The sequence below is a fragment of the Dipodomys merriami genome, unplaced genomic scaffold (assembly GCF_024711535.1).
Source record: "Dipodomys merriami isolate MVZ:Mamm:240054 unplaced genomic scaffold, mDipMer1.0.p SCAF_2, whole genome shotgun sequence".
Taxonomy (NCBI): domain Eukaryota; kingdom Metazoa; phylum Chordata; class Mammalia; order Rodentia; family Heteromyidae; genus Dipodomys; species Dipodomys merriami.
In genome coordinates this window covers 115,416,478-115,428,703 of record NW_027203381.1, presented here as the reverse complement: position 1 = coordinate 115,428,703, position 12,226 = coordinate 115,416,478, and the positions used below count along the sequence as shown (strand labels likewise).

The following is a 12,226-nucleotide window of genomic DNA, read 5'->3' as shown; positions in this document are numbered from 1 at the left end:
GACCCACACAGCTCTCAACTTCCAATCCCAGATCTTAGTGATGCTTGCTACAGCAGGTGGACCCAACTCACCAAATGACATGAACTAACAAAACTGCACTTGCTGATGGTTTTTTCCTCATATATGAATTGTTCTTGAACACGTCAGGTCTCATTTTAATCCTTATTTAATCATATGGCCTGATACCAACTGAAGCTTTTATGTGGCAATGCAAAGCTTATTTTCCTTGTGAAATTCTCACAGGGAATTATTATTATAACAAAGGAATGTCTTGTTCTGGAAAGCCTGCTTAATAACATAGCCTGTGGTTATACACCCTGGTGGCTCACATTCTTTCAAAGAAAAAGAATTCCAATCTCTACAGTGACTCCAAAGGGAAGCAATGCTGGTACCCAATGGCAGGACTAATGACAGCCACCTCAGAACTGCTTTATACCACCCAAATACCTCCCACATTGGTCTTTGTATCTAGGTTCCATCAGCCTAGAGGAGGAATAAGCTATGTGTCTTGGTCATCTGTTGGTGCATCACAAACTACCCAATGTTTAGGAACCTAAAATGATTTTACTGTATCCCTTGAGCAAAACTTTCCCAAATGATCCTTCCATTCTATGTGGCATTAACAAAGGTCACTCGGTGTTATGCAGCTGGTCAGGAACATGATAGCTTCACCCTGGATCTAGTGTCTTCCAGGGATAGCTAGAAGGACTCGGCTAGGACCTCTACAATACAGTCACCTCAAGATGCCCAGTGGACAAGGTAAAGACTCTGATGGCCTGTGTGACCAAAAAATTTAAAAAATTGCCTAGCATCACATCTACTGTATTCTATTGATAAGTAACAGCCTTCAAGGTCAGCCCGGATTGAAAGGAAAGAAATCAGATCCTCTTCTCAATGGAAGGTACATCAAAGAACATGCGGCCATCTTTAATCCATCACACCCTGATATTCTAAGTTGTGCCAAGAGGCTCAAGACATCTATTAATTGACTCCACTCTTTACTTAGTTGAACTTGAAGAAAACCTTAGCAAAGGCAAAGGAGACCCTTTCTTATATCCCTTGATAGAGTTGCATATCTGTCATTCTCCACAATGCATTAGCAAATCAGCCGTGACCAAAGAATGCCGGCTCCATATCTGATTCCAGAGGACCTCTGAGCTTTCTTAAGTATTGAGTTCTTAACAGCTAAATAACACCTAGAGACACGGAGCGCAACCCAATACTTTATCCAGTTGGACCACTCATGGGAACAGAGTTTAAGGAATCCAACCTGGAGTTCAAACAAAGAAAACAAAGTTGAGGAAGAGATTCCATCTTTCCAGGGTTCTTTGAACTCGTCTCCAAGGCCCTGACACCAAAGGCACCAGGAAAGTGTTGATTTTCCTCAATTTGAGAGAGAGCCTCGTACCCCTAGATTCCAGACCAATAACACCTTTGTTCTGTGTACTTTCTAAAGCACATGACAGCTATGGGGAGCCCAGCGTCTCCAACACACCCATGTGACCACTGCCCCCAGAGACCACGTCAGAACACTCTGGGTGCCCCCAACATGGGAAGGAAACCCAAACCCTGCTCCCCTTCTTCATTCCAGGAGTCTGTCGTACCTAGAGGTGGGACAGAGGTACACTGGGGACCCAACTAGGGGGTGCATAAGCACTACACTGCAGCATCCTAAGCCCCAAAGGTTTAGAGAAACACAGGCTGAAAGCCCGGAACTCGATGGTTGTCCGCACTTGGCCACCACCCTCCTTCATCGGTCTCCACTGAAGAGCAGGCATGGATCAAGCGGTACAGCCTCAGCCTTTTACAGGAAAGGTCAAAGCAAGAACTCAGTGGCTTTGAGTTCAAACCCCAGTACTGGCACCAAAAAAATAATAATACAGTGACTAAAGAAATAAGAAATGTTCTTTTGCTATGGTTTGGATCATAAACATCTCACACACACACACACACCTTGCCCCCCCCCCCCAAAAAGCCACATGTAAAAGGCTTCTGGGAGGCCTACAGGAGATCCTCGGGTCATCAAAGTGGGATCCTAACTCTTCCTCATCCCAGGCATGAGGCAAACAGAGTTTGGACCCTCATGCTTTGCCCTCTCCAAGGGCCCCAGGGCTTCAGGGCCAAGTGGCCACAGACCGAAGCCTTCAAACCCATGGAATGACAGGAAATTCCTCACACCGATAGTCACTGGCTCCAGCCACAGACGGCCACACACCGGCTGGTGGGCACCGCTCAGCTCCCAGCCTGCCCAGCTGCGGCTCCCCACACCTCTTTCCTCACCGCTGCATGGATCTGTTTCTTTCTGGATCTGTTTCTTTCTGGATCTGTTTCTCTCTGGAATAAATGTTCCAGAAAAGCAGTAGCTGCATTGGTCCAAATCACTGTGGTCCCTCCCAACTCCCCCCACCCCAGGCTCAGTGTCTACTACCTGGAAGGTCATCGATCTTCCCTTTAAATATACGCATACACCCAAACTCCACATGGGAGTTTGGGAAACTGGCACCGTTTTCCCCTCTCCTGACCCACCAAGAGATTCAGATTTTTACACGAGCCACTGAGAAAGGAGGAGAAGTGCCGAGTTGGGAGAAATTCACAAATCCAGTAAAGAAAGAAAAAAAGCCTGGAATTAGAAATATTTTTTGGGGGGTCCGGTCGTGGGGCTTGAACTCTGGGCTTGGGCACTGTCCCTCAGCTCTTCAGCTCAAGGCTAGCGCTCTACCACTTGAGCCACAGCGCCACTTCCGGCTTTTTTCTTTTTGCTTATGTGGTGCTGAGGAATTGAACTCAGGGCCTCAGGCATGCAAGGCAAGCGCTCTACCACTGAGCCACCTTCCCAGCCCCTGGAATTAGAAATATTTTTAATCTAGAGCCAGGCAATCCCAGCACTTGGAGAGACTGAGGCAGGAAAATCACAAGGTCCAGTCCAGTCTGGGTTAAAAATAAGACCCTAACTCAATAATTATTATTTTTTTAAACTTTAGCCAGGTGCCAGTGGCTCATGCCTGCAATCGTGACTACTTAGCAGGCTGAGATATAGAGGATCTTGGTTCAAGACTATCCTGTACAGAAAGGTTTGCTAGACTCCATCTCTCAAATAATGAGCAAAATGTAGGGTTGGAAGTGTTACTCAAATGGTAGGACATCATTCTAGCACAAGGCCCTGAGTTCAAACCCCAGTACAGTTTTTTAAAAGAAATTAATCTGATGTTTTTTTCACATATATAAAGCTTGCAGACTGATTGTGTAACATTACAGTCCATGTTTTCAACTGAACCACGGATGGAAGCTGACGAGCTTCCCAATGGTGTCTGCCCGTTAGATACCAGCAGAGGATTCAATCACAGTTCTCCATAAGGCGGAGGAGTTGTTACTATTCTCCATGATCTTTGGACAATTCCTTCAGCAGATAAAAGCATACACGGAACATCTGACTGGAAGACACCGCTTGGAGATAGTATTTTGGCATTACTGCATCACAGAATGGCTTTTGTTTTGTTTTACAGATGTTTTCGCAGTCATCTTGCTTTGTGGAGTCAAGATGGCACCCCAGGACCAAAGCCATCCACCTCCCATGACCAGATGGTATGAGGCAGTTGCAAAATGACCCAACCAACTTTATCAGCTTAAATACCCCTGAAACAGTACTTCTCCCTATGCAGGAGAGAGTCCAATTCTGAAAGCACATGCACTTAAAAACAAAACCATACCTGCTAATGAAAGGGGACAAAGGCAGGGCAGGGAACAATGGCTCTCTCGGGATTGAAGACTTTATCGAATATGAAGCACAACACAGCATTTCTGGATTCCAGTAAACGAAGTCGAAGGCTGCCAGCCCACTGCAGCCGTCCACCCTTGCTTTGTCCATCTATCAATTATCAATTATGAAAATCACCAAGCTTAAGAAGACAGGCCACCCAGCAGAGGCAGCCAGGACACGGCAGCGAAAACATGTAATACATGAGACACGGCTTGATACAAACACGAGAAAGAATAAAGCCAAATGCTTATTTGAAAACTAGACAAAGGATCCAGGAGCCACAGAAAAGAGAGGTCAACAGTTTTCGAATATCTGAAAATATCCTCAGAACTCTAGGAAATGGAAACACGAGGGTATTTTCCTTTGTTGTTCTTTCTGTTTCCTTTTTTTGTCTTGTTCATTTATCTGGCTTTGGGAAGGTCATAGGATACAGCAATGGAGAGACAAAAGGTGAACAGGTACTCATTAGATACTATGTTGAAAATGAACTATACAACTTGTGGGTGGGGAAAAGGGAAAACCTGGAAGAGAGCCAGGGAAAGGGTGACACTGTGCAAAAAGAAATGTACTCTACCTGACTTGTGTAACTGTAACCCTGCTGCACATCACCTTTATAATAACAAGAATAAATAAAATTTTAACTTAAAAAATATCCCTGACCTCATCACAATTACAGAAACCTGAATGAAATGATCAACAGGCCTCACTTTCCCCCACTCAGATTTTAAACGTTTGATAGAACAGGAGTGGAGAAGACGGGGGAAACCACACAGCACAGAGACGCAGGGTGTGAACTGCTTTGTGAAGAAGAAATCTGGTGAGAGTTATCACAATATTGAGTGCGGAGATCCTTTCCCCTAGCAATGCTATTTCTAAAAATTACACTTTCCTATATTATTGTACATCTGTGAAGAGCCACTATTGTTTAATGGATTAAAAAGAAGAATGTGATGGGTTCTAATGGTTCACTTCTGTAATTGTAGCTACTCAAGGAAACTAAGATCCAAAAGATCAAGGTTGAAAGGCAGCCTGGGCAGAAAAATCCAAAAGACTCCATTTCCAAAATAACCAGTAAGAAAAAAAGCAGGGCTGGTGGCATGGCTCAAGTGGTAGAGCATCAGCCAGGCAAGCTGAGAGACCACAAGGCTTTGAGTTCAGACTCAGATACCAGCAACTAAAAAAAATCCCAACAATTTCATGGATGGTATAAACATATTGTTCAAAATTATATATAAACATATTTAATGTACATTTTACTTTGACTACTGAAAACAGAAATCATGGACTTCATAAGCAAAATATATTGCTAAGAATTTAGTATCTTAAGGATTTCTTACTCAAAACCTTTAGGTTCTTTATTCCACAGGTGATTGATGCCAGTTTTGCACAGATGGAAAAAATACTCAGCCTCGGGGAATCAGTCCAAGCTAGTCTTCCTAAGGGACTCAGCAATAAATAGCATAGGCTTTGTAGCCCACATCTCTGGCATAACTTTGTAAAAGCAGTAATAAATAATAATTGTGGGAGTAAATACAGCTGGGTTTAGAAGAAGTGTGTATTCAAAGGCACTGACATTTGAATTTCAACTATTTTTCCTGCGTTATACAGTATTTTTTTGACATTTTGCATCGCTCAAGTGACAGTGCACACACCAGCATGGACAAGACCCTGGGTATCATCACAAAAAAAATGTATAAACCTTTCTTGTATTTCAGACATATAAAAAAACAAATGGCAGGCTAGGTATAACCTAGAAGCCATGGTTTGCTGACTCCTGGTCCAAATCTATCTTGTAACCCCTCTCCTTGGTGCACCGCACAGGTCTGGAAGGAGACAGAACATGACTGTCAGTTCCTGCTAGTAGGATGGAAGGCCCAGCATGCTGGAGAGGCCTCCTGCCCTGCAAGAGGCAGGAGAAAGAAGAAAGCCCTTTCCCTGCCCACCTGCTTCAGATTGGTGGGGACCAGCTGAGGCTGGAGGCAAAAGAAGCCCACTTTGATGTAAAGAGAGAAAGAACGAAGCGCCAGTCTGGGCCTTTGGTGACAAGTCCTATGGCTTGTATGACCTAATTTGCTATTGAAACCATTTGTTCTTGGCTAAACTAACCACAACTGAATATCCTCATGATGACGACATTCTTCCCACCATTAAATACCATAGTATAGCATCATCAGGGCAAAAGTATTCTTAATAAAGCACTTATAAAATGTGTCTAATTGTTAACCCGCTTTTCAACTAACGAGAGCTATCATTTGAAATATAGCCAAGAAAAGGGTAGAACAGGAGCTCTCTCTCGCTCTCTCGGTCTCTCTCTGTCTGTCTCTGTGTCTCTGTCTCTGCCTCTATCTCTGCCTCTCTCTCTCTCCTAAATTCAAGATGGGAAAAACTATGCCAGCTTTAGTGAAATGGACTTAATTCCAAGAACATCATCTCTGGATGACAATGTTTCTTTGAGAAGGATGAGGGGGCTCTCACTGGCTGCACAGAATCGGCAGAAGTTGGAGCCCAGTCCTGCCTTCCTCCCACAGCAGTGTCCAGAAGGAGCCACCTTCAGCTGCTCCAGGACTCTGGGTCCAGCCGGTGAGTCAACACTCAGCAAGAAAATTAATGCTGCAAAGGAAGAGTTTAAGAGATTAAATTATTTACTTCCCCAGCAAAACCTTTTCTTTGTTGGTTAATCTTAAAGAATTTGTAAGCCTGGCACTGGTGGCTCACACCTGTAATCCTAGCTACTCAGAAGGCTGAGATCTGAGGATCACGGTTCAAAGCCAGCCTGGGCAAGAAAGACCACGTGACTCTTATTTCCAATGAACCACCAGAAAATCACAAGTGGAGCTGTGGTAGAGCACTAGCCTTGAGCAAAGAGCTTAAAGACACTGCCCAGGCCCTGAGTTCAAGCCCCCCCCCCACACACACAAATTTGTACCAGGAATTATCAGATTATCAAAGGTTCCATTCTTATGGAGAAGAAAGGAAAATGACGATGTCTTCCCAAAGACGATTAAATCCATCCGTGATTGATCAGCCTGTGTGTTCAAGTCCTCCTGTGTGTATAGGTCCTCCTGTGTTCATCATATGCCAAACACTGCGCCAAAGCCTGAGAGAGCAGTGGACCAAGATACACAAGTGGTCCTCGGCCTGCCAGCTTCCAGCCAGAGGAGATGCCGCGCATGCACAGGCCTGCCACCTGCCTTAGTCCACTGTTCCACCCAAGGTAAACCAGCAAGAGAAGGACAAGGCTCTGCTCCTTCTGGCGAGTTGCTGCAGTGCGACTGTCCCCCAAAGCTCCCATGCTGCAAGTCAATCTCCAAGTCTACACGTTAATGGCATTTGGAGCTGGTACTCATGGGAGATTATTAGAATAAGATGAGGTCATAAGGGTGAGGCCCCACGGTGGTTTTAATGGAAGAGGAAAAGGAGAAGGAGGAGGGGGGGAGGGGGAGGGGGAGGGGGTGGGGGAGGAGGAAGGGGAGGGGGAGGGGGAGGAACCAGAGCTAACATGCCTATTCATACAGAAAGAAGGTTTTCCCCAGAGACCCGAACATAAGCCTCCTCTGAAACCATGCATAGCTCAAATGAACTTTCATTCTTTACAAATCATCTAGCCTCAAGTGTTTGTTACAGCAACAAAATGGACTAAGATGCCTGCCAACGTGCCCTCCAATTCTACAACAGCATCCAACAAATAATAGTTCATGTGTGCCAAATTAACAGATTAACATATCGGAGCCTGGACTTCTCTATGTCCCTTTCAAATCGTAGTGTTTTGTCTCGATATCTAACATGAAAGGATTAAATGGCATCCTGAAAGACCCAAGGTAGTATTTCCAAAGAGGCCGTGAAAGTCCAGCGGCTTGAGAAGATGGGCTGGCTGAGTACAGCCCTGGAGAGGTACCCAGAGGCTCCACGCGAGTTCATGGATGGCTCCACATGCGTGCGCACACATGCACGTGCGCGCACAGCCCCACACACACTCATGGAAGCCACATCTGTGTATGGCAGATCACAGACACTCACAGCCTACCTACTTCTGCAGTGTCATTTCCAAGCAGGTGTTTACAAGATGCTCAGAAAACATACTATGAAATTAAAAAACCATCATTTCTCAGAGAAAATTGAAGTTGCAGAAGTACATGGTCAAAACACATAGCACCTACATAATGAGGAAAATAACATCTCCCTCACAAGCTCCTTGGAGATCAAGTGCACAGAACAGGTTTTAACCTGTTTTCTCCCAATGCACAGGGAGCTACTAGTCTACCAGAAGTTTCTCAGAGACTGCTCTGGCACAGTCCAGTCCTCACGAATAGCATAATAAAGCTTGGGGCTGTGTTGTTGTAGCTCCTATTGCTATACTATTATTATTATGATTATTTGCATTTGCATTTCTGGGCAACCATATGTATTCAAAGTCTAGGCCTTTCTTGAATTTTCCTTTGCTCCATTAAATTTCACTTTCGCTGTTTTGGAGAATCTAAATGCAGTGGCAAATGCCAGCTCAAGGGCCTATGCTCAGGAACCTATACTCAGTTACATAAGCAGTGTCCAAAACACAGCTCAAGGATCCCTGGTCATGTGGTAGTTTAGACTATCTCAGCCTATCCACCTTTCCCAGAAGAAAATAGGCTGGAGCCAGAAGCAAAGCTGTAGAGAAGACTTCCTCTCTTAGAGAATGATTACTATGATCAGAAGAAACTTTATCAACCTCAGGCAGACCTTGTGACCCTCAGAAGCTACTCAGTCTCACTGTTTGGATATCTAGTTGTTTCCTTCAGAGAAAACAGGACACCCAATCAACCATCCAAGTCTGACCTCATGATACTCTGCCAAGATGTACTGCTGGCCTTGGCCTACAGGAGCTGCTACCAAGCAGTATCTGAGAAAGCCAGTTGTCTCTACCTTCCCTAATGCTCTCATCCCCAGAGACTGGAAGTAATTCAATGCCTATAGGGATGTTTCCCTGTAAAGAAGAAATAGAAGGAAGCCAGGTATAGTAACTTTCACTTACACCTGCTATTTAGGAAGCTAAAATCAAGAGGATCATGTTCAGAAAAGTAACAAACCAAAAAAAGTTAGGAATATAGCTCAAGTGGCAAAGTGCCTGCTTAGAAAGCACAAGTTACTGAGTTCAAACCCCAGTACTGCCAAGTAAATAGATAGATGATGATGAAGATGAAGGTAGGTAGGTAGATAGACAGACAGACAGATAGATAGATAGATAGATAGATAGATAGATAGATAGATAGATAGATAGATAGATAGACAGACAGACAGACAGACAGACAGATAGATAGATAGATAGATGTAGTGGAGTGGGGAGGAAACTTTGTGGGCAGAATCAACAAAAGCTGTAATTTGCACAATGCTTATTTTAAGCCAGGCACTGTTCTAAATGTCTTATGAGAACTATTCTTGAGCCCTCTCAATAACCTCGGGGCAGTTCTTATTATTGGTTCCCCTTTCATCTATGAGATTAATGAAGGCACAAAACAGTAAAGTAACTTTCCCAAGGTAACAAGCAAGAAGGCAGCAGAGCTAGGACTGCATGCCAGACCTCTTGAGTCAACAATCTGTGTTCTGGCTCTAGCACTGTACCATGGGCAGGTAGGACCCTCATTTAAACCTTCAACATAATCCATGCCTGACATCTGCACTAGAGATCCCACGCCTGCCCTTCCCATACCCCAAGGAAGAGATGCACTTCAGAGGCCTGTCCTTCTCTGAACTATCAACCTGGAATGTGGCTGCATCCCAACGGGGATGGCCTCCATGCCAAGAATCTTGGACGTGCAGCAAATACCCAGCAGGGGGCAGAAGAGAGGAAATGGTAGAGAAGATCTCCGTCAGACAGAGGGTGAAGCATGTGCAAAACTCTCAATGCAGGAAGAAACACCATTCTCTTAGCAGGCAGAGGGTACTTGGTTATGGCTAGCACGGTGCCTATTACCATATGTGACCAAGAGTGAGGACCCCCAGCAAAGACAAGAGCTGAGAAAAAGGAGACTGGAATAACATCACAGAGGGCTTGGACCTGGAAAAATCAGGAAATCTACAAGGAACAAATGAAGAACTTTACACTGAGAAACAAGCGATCAGATCTTCTCCTGGTCCCCTGGCAATTTAGAAGGAACTGGACTCAAAGGGCCGGGCCTGGAAGCAGGGAGACTAGAGATGAAGCTATGACTGCTATGCGACCGCTTTCAGAAGCCAGCATTGTGGGGGATACTCTAAGCAGGTGTATCTGGAGCCACTTAGCCCGATGATGTACCGCAGGCCATCCCAGGACTTCCTTTTGGCATTCCACCATCCTGCCCTCAGGTGATACCCCCCAGTGTGTCCCTTTACACCTGTCCTAGGACATGTCAAAATCCTAGCAAGAGCACCTTCTCACCAGGAAAGAAATACACACATCATCTCTCTCCCCTCAGACCCTTGGCACCAAACACTTCTTAAAATCCTGATGCTAATCACTTGGATGTGTTTCTTTACTTATTAGATTTGCCTACATGTTGGCCAGAGAGGTTTCTGCAAGCCTGAAAGTATTTCTGAGGATTATGATTTCACATGCAATGCACATTCTTTACCTTATTATCTCCAGCTTCCCTGGGGCCTGGCTAAAGGTCTTTTAGAAAGGGCTTTTGTCTTTTACTTTATTGTTTAAAAAAAATGCTCTTTGTATAAGTAGCTCCTGGATTTTGTCCATGTATTTTGGATATCTTGTACAATTGCCTATTTAAAGTCAAAACTTCCTTGTGGCCAGAGTTTCCTACAATGATAGCTACTCAGGAGGCTGAGATCTGAGGATCACAGTTCAAAACCAGTCTGGGCAAGAAAAGTTTATGAGATTTTTTTTTTCTAATTAACCACAGAAAAGTGGAACTGTGGCTCAAGTGGAAGAGTGCTAGCCTTGAGTGAGAAACACTCAGAGGCAGAGAACCAGGCCCTGAATCCAAGTTCCAGTGCCAGCAGGGACTTCCACAAGATAAATCAGAGCTGTCTTCCCAATGGAGGAACCGTTGGGAATATGACACTAGGTAGATGAAATTCAAGCCTTCGGGCATCCTGAATCCCAATGTTGCAATGCTGCAGAAACATGGCAATAGATAAGTAAGATCCCACTTTCCACTCCAATGTATTATTTTCAGTTCCAACAAAATGGAATAGTTTCTTGGCGCTAAAAACACTGGCCAGCTCCAGGCCTCTGAGATGTACAACCTGGGAATTCTTCCATGGAACCTACCTGTTGACTTTCCTTCCTTTCTTTCTTTCTTCCTTCCTTCCTTCCTTCCTTCCTTCCTCCCTCCCTCCCCCTTCCTCCTTTCCTTCCCTCCTTCCCTTCCCTCCCTCCCTCCCTCCTTTCCTTTGCTTCTTCCCTCCCTCCTTCCTCCCTCCTGCCCGCCCGCCCGCCTTTCCTCCTTCCTTCCTTCCTTCCTTCCTTCCTTCCTTCCCTCCTTCTTTCCTTCCTTCCTTCCCCCAGTCTTTCCTGTCTGTCTTTCTAAACCTCATTTGGCAGAAGTCATTAAGGCACGAACGGCACCTGTAGCTTTTTGGTTTTCCCTTAATCCTTGTAATAACCTCTGCTGGGAAGTGCCGGTCAGGATTTTCAGGACAAAGGACAGTGAAATGCCGGCTCAGAACTCTCGACCTTCTCCATCCCAGACTCCAGGCTTTTTTTTTGGGGGGGGGGGGGGTCAAGACCTTCCCCAGCAAATGTTCCAGAAACTTCTAACCTCCCCCCCCCCGTCCCACCTCCCCCCGGCCGCCTGCGGACGCGCGGGGCCCTGGGGCGCGCGCGCCCTTCCTGCGCGTGCTCAGAGGAACCGCGAGTGCCGGCGCTGGACGGTACCTTGACGAAGAGGGTGATGTCGTGCTCCGGGCCCGGGCCGCCGTCCTCGCCCTCGCCGCGGCCGTTCACCGGCGCCGCCCCGCCGCCCCGCGCGCCGGGCAGCTCGGCCAGGTGGTTGGTGAGCGGGGCGCCCCCGGCCTCCCCCTCGGGGCCGCCTCCGGGGGACCCCTCCGTGGGCTCCCGCCTCTCGGGCTCGCCCTCGGCTCGCCCGGCATCCCGGCCCTGCGCCCCGAGCTCCCCGCCGGCGCCGCCAGCGCCCGTCCCCGCCGCCGCCTCCCCCTCCCCGGGGGCCGCCGCCTCCCCGCGCTCCTCCGTCCCCGGGCCCGCCGCGGGGACCCCGGCGAGCTCTCCCGGGCCGGGCTCCCCGGACGCCGCCCCGGCGACCGCCGCGACCTGGGACGGCGGCGCGCTGGGGTCCTCCCCGCCTTGGGCCGCGCCCGCGTCCGCGTCGTGCCCGGCGGGCGCGCGGCCATCCACGCGGAGCCCTGCGGGTCCCCCGCCATCCACGCCGGTCCCCGGGGGCCCCTGGGCGCCTGCGGGGTCCCCGGGCACCGCGGGCTGCGGCTCCGCCTCCCGCTGCGCCTCAAGGGCGGCGGGTGCCCCCGGCTGCCCCGGCGCGTCTC

At 47.4% G+C, this 12,226-nt stretch overlaps 1 protein-coding gene across 2 annotated transcripts in view; it reads right to left on the bottom strand.

Annotated features, from left to right (window-relative positions):
- The window catches only part of Clic6 (chloride intracellular channel 6), a 38,601-nt gene extending 26,787 nt beyond the window's left edge, over nucleotides 1-11,814 (bottom strand). The window contains exon 1 of one of the 2 annotated variants that reach the window (XM_070030634.1): nucleotides 11,604-11,814. The gene's annotated coding sequence lies outside the window, so the exon portion shown is untranslated. Of the gene's footprint in view, nucleotides 1-11,294; nucleotides 11,399-11,603 lie in introns of those variants that run through there. The other variant, XM_070030633.1, reaches the window with a different exon arrangement.
- Between the last annotated feature and the right edge of the window lie 412 nt (nucleotides 11,815-12,226).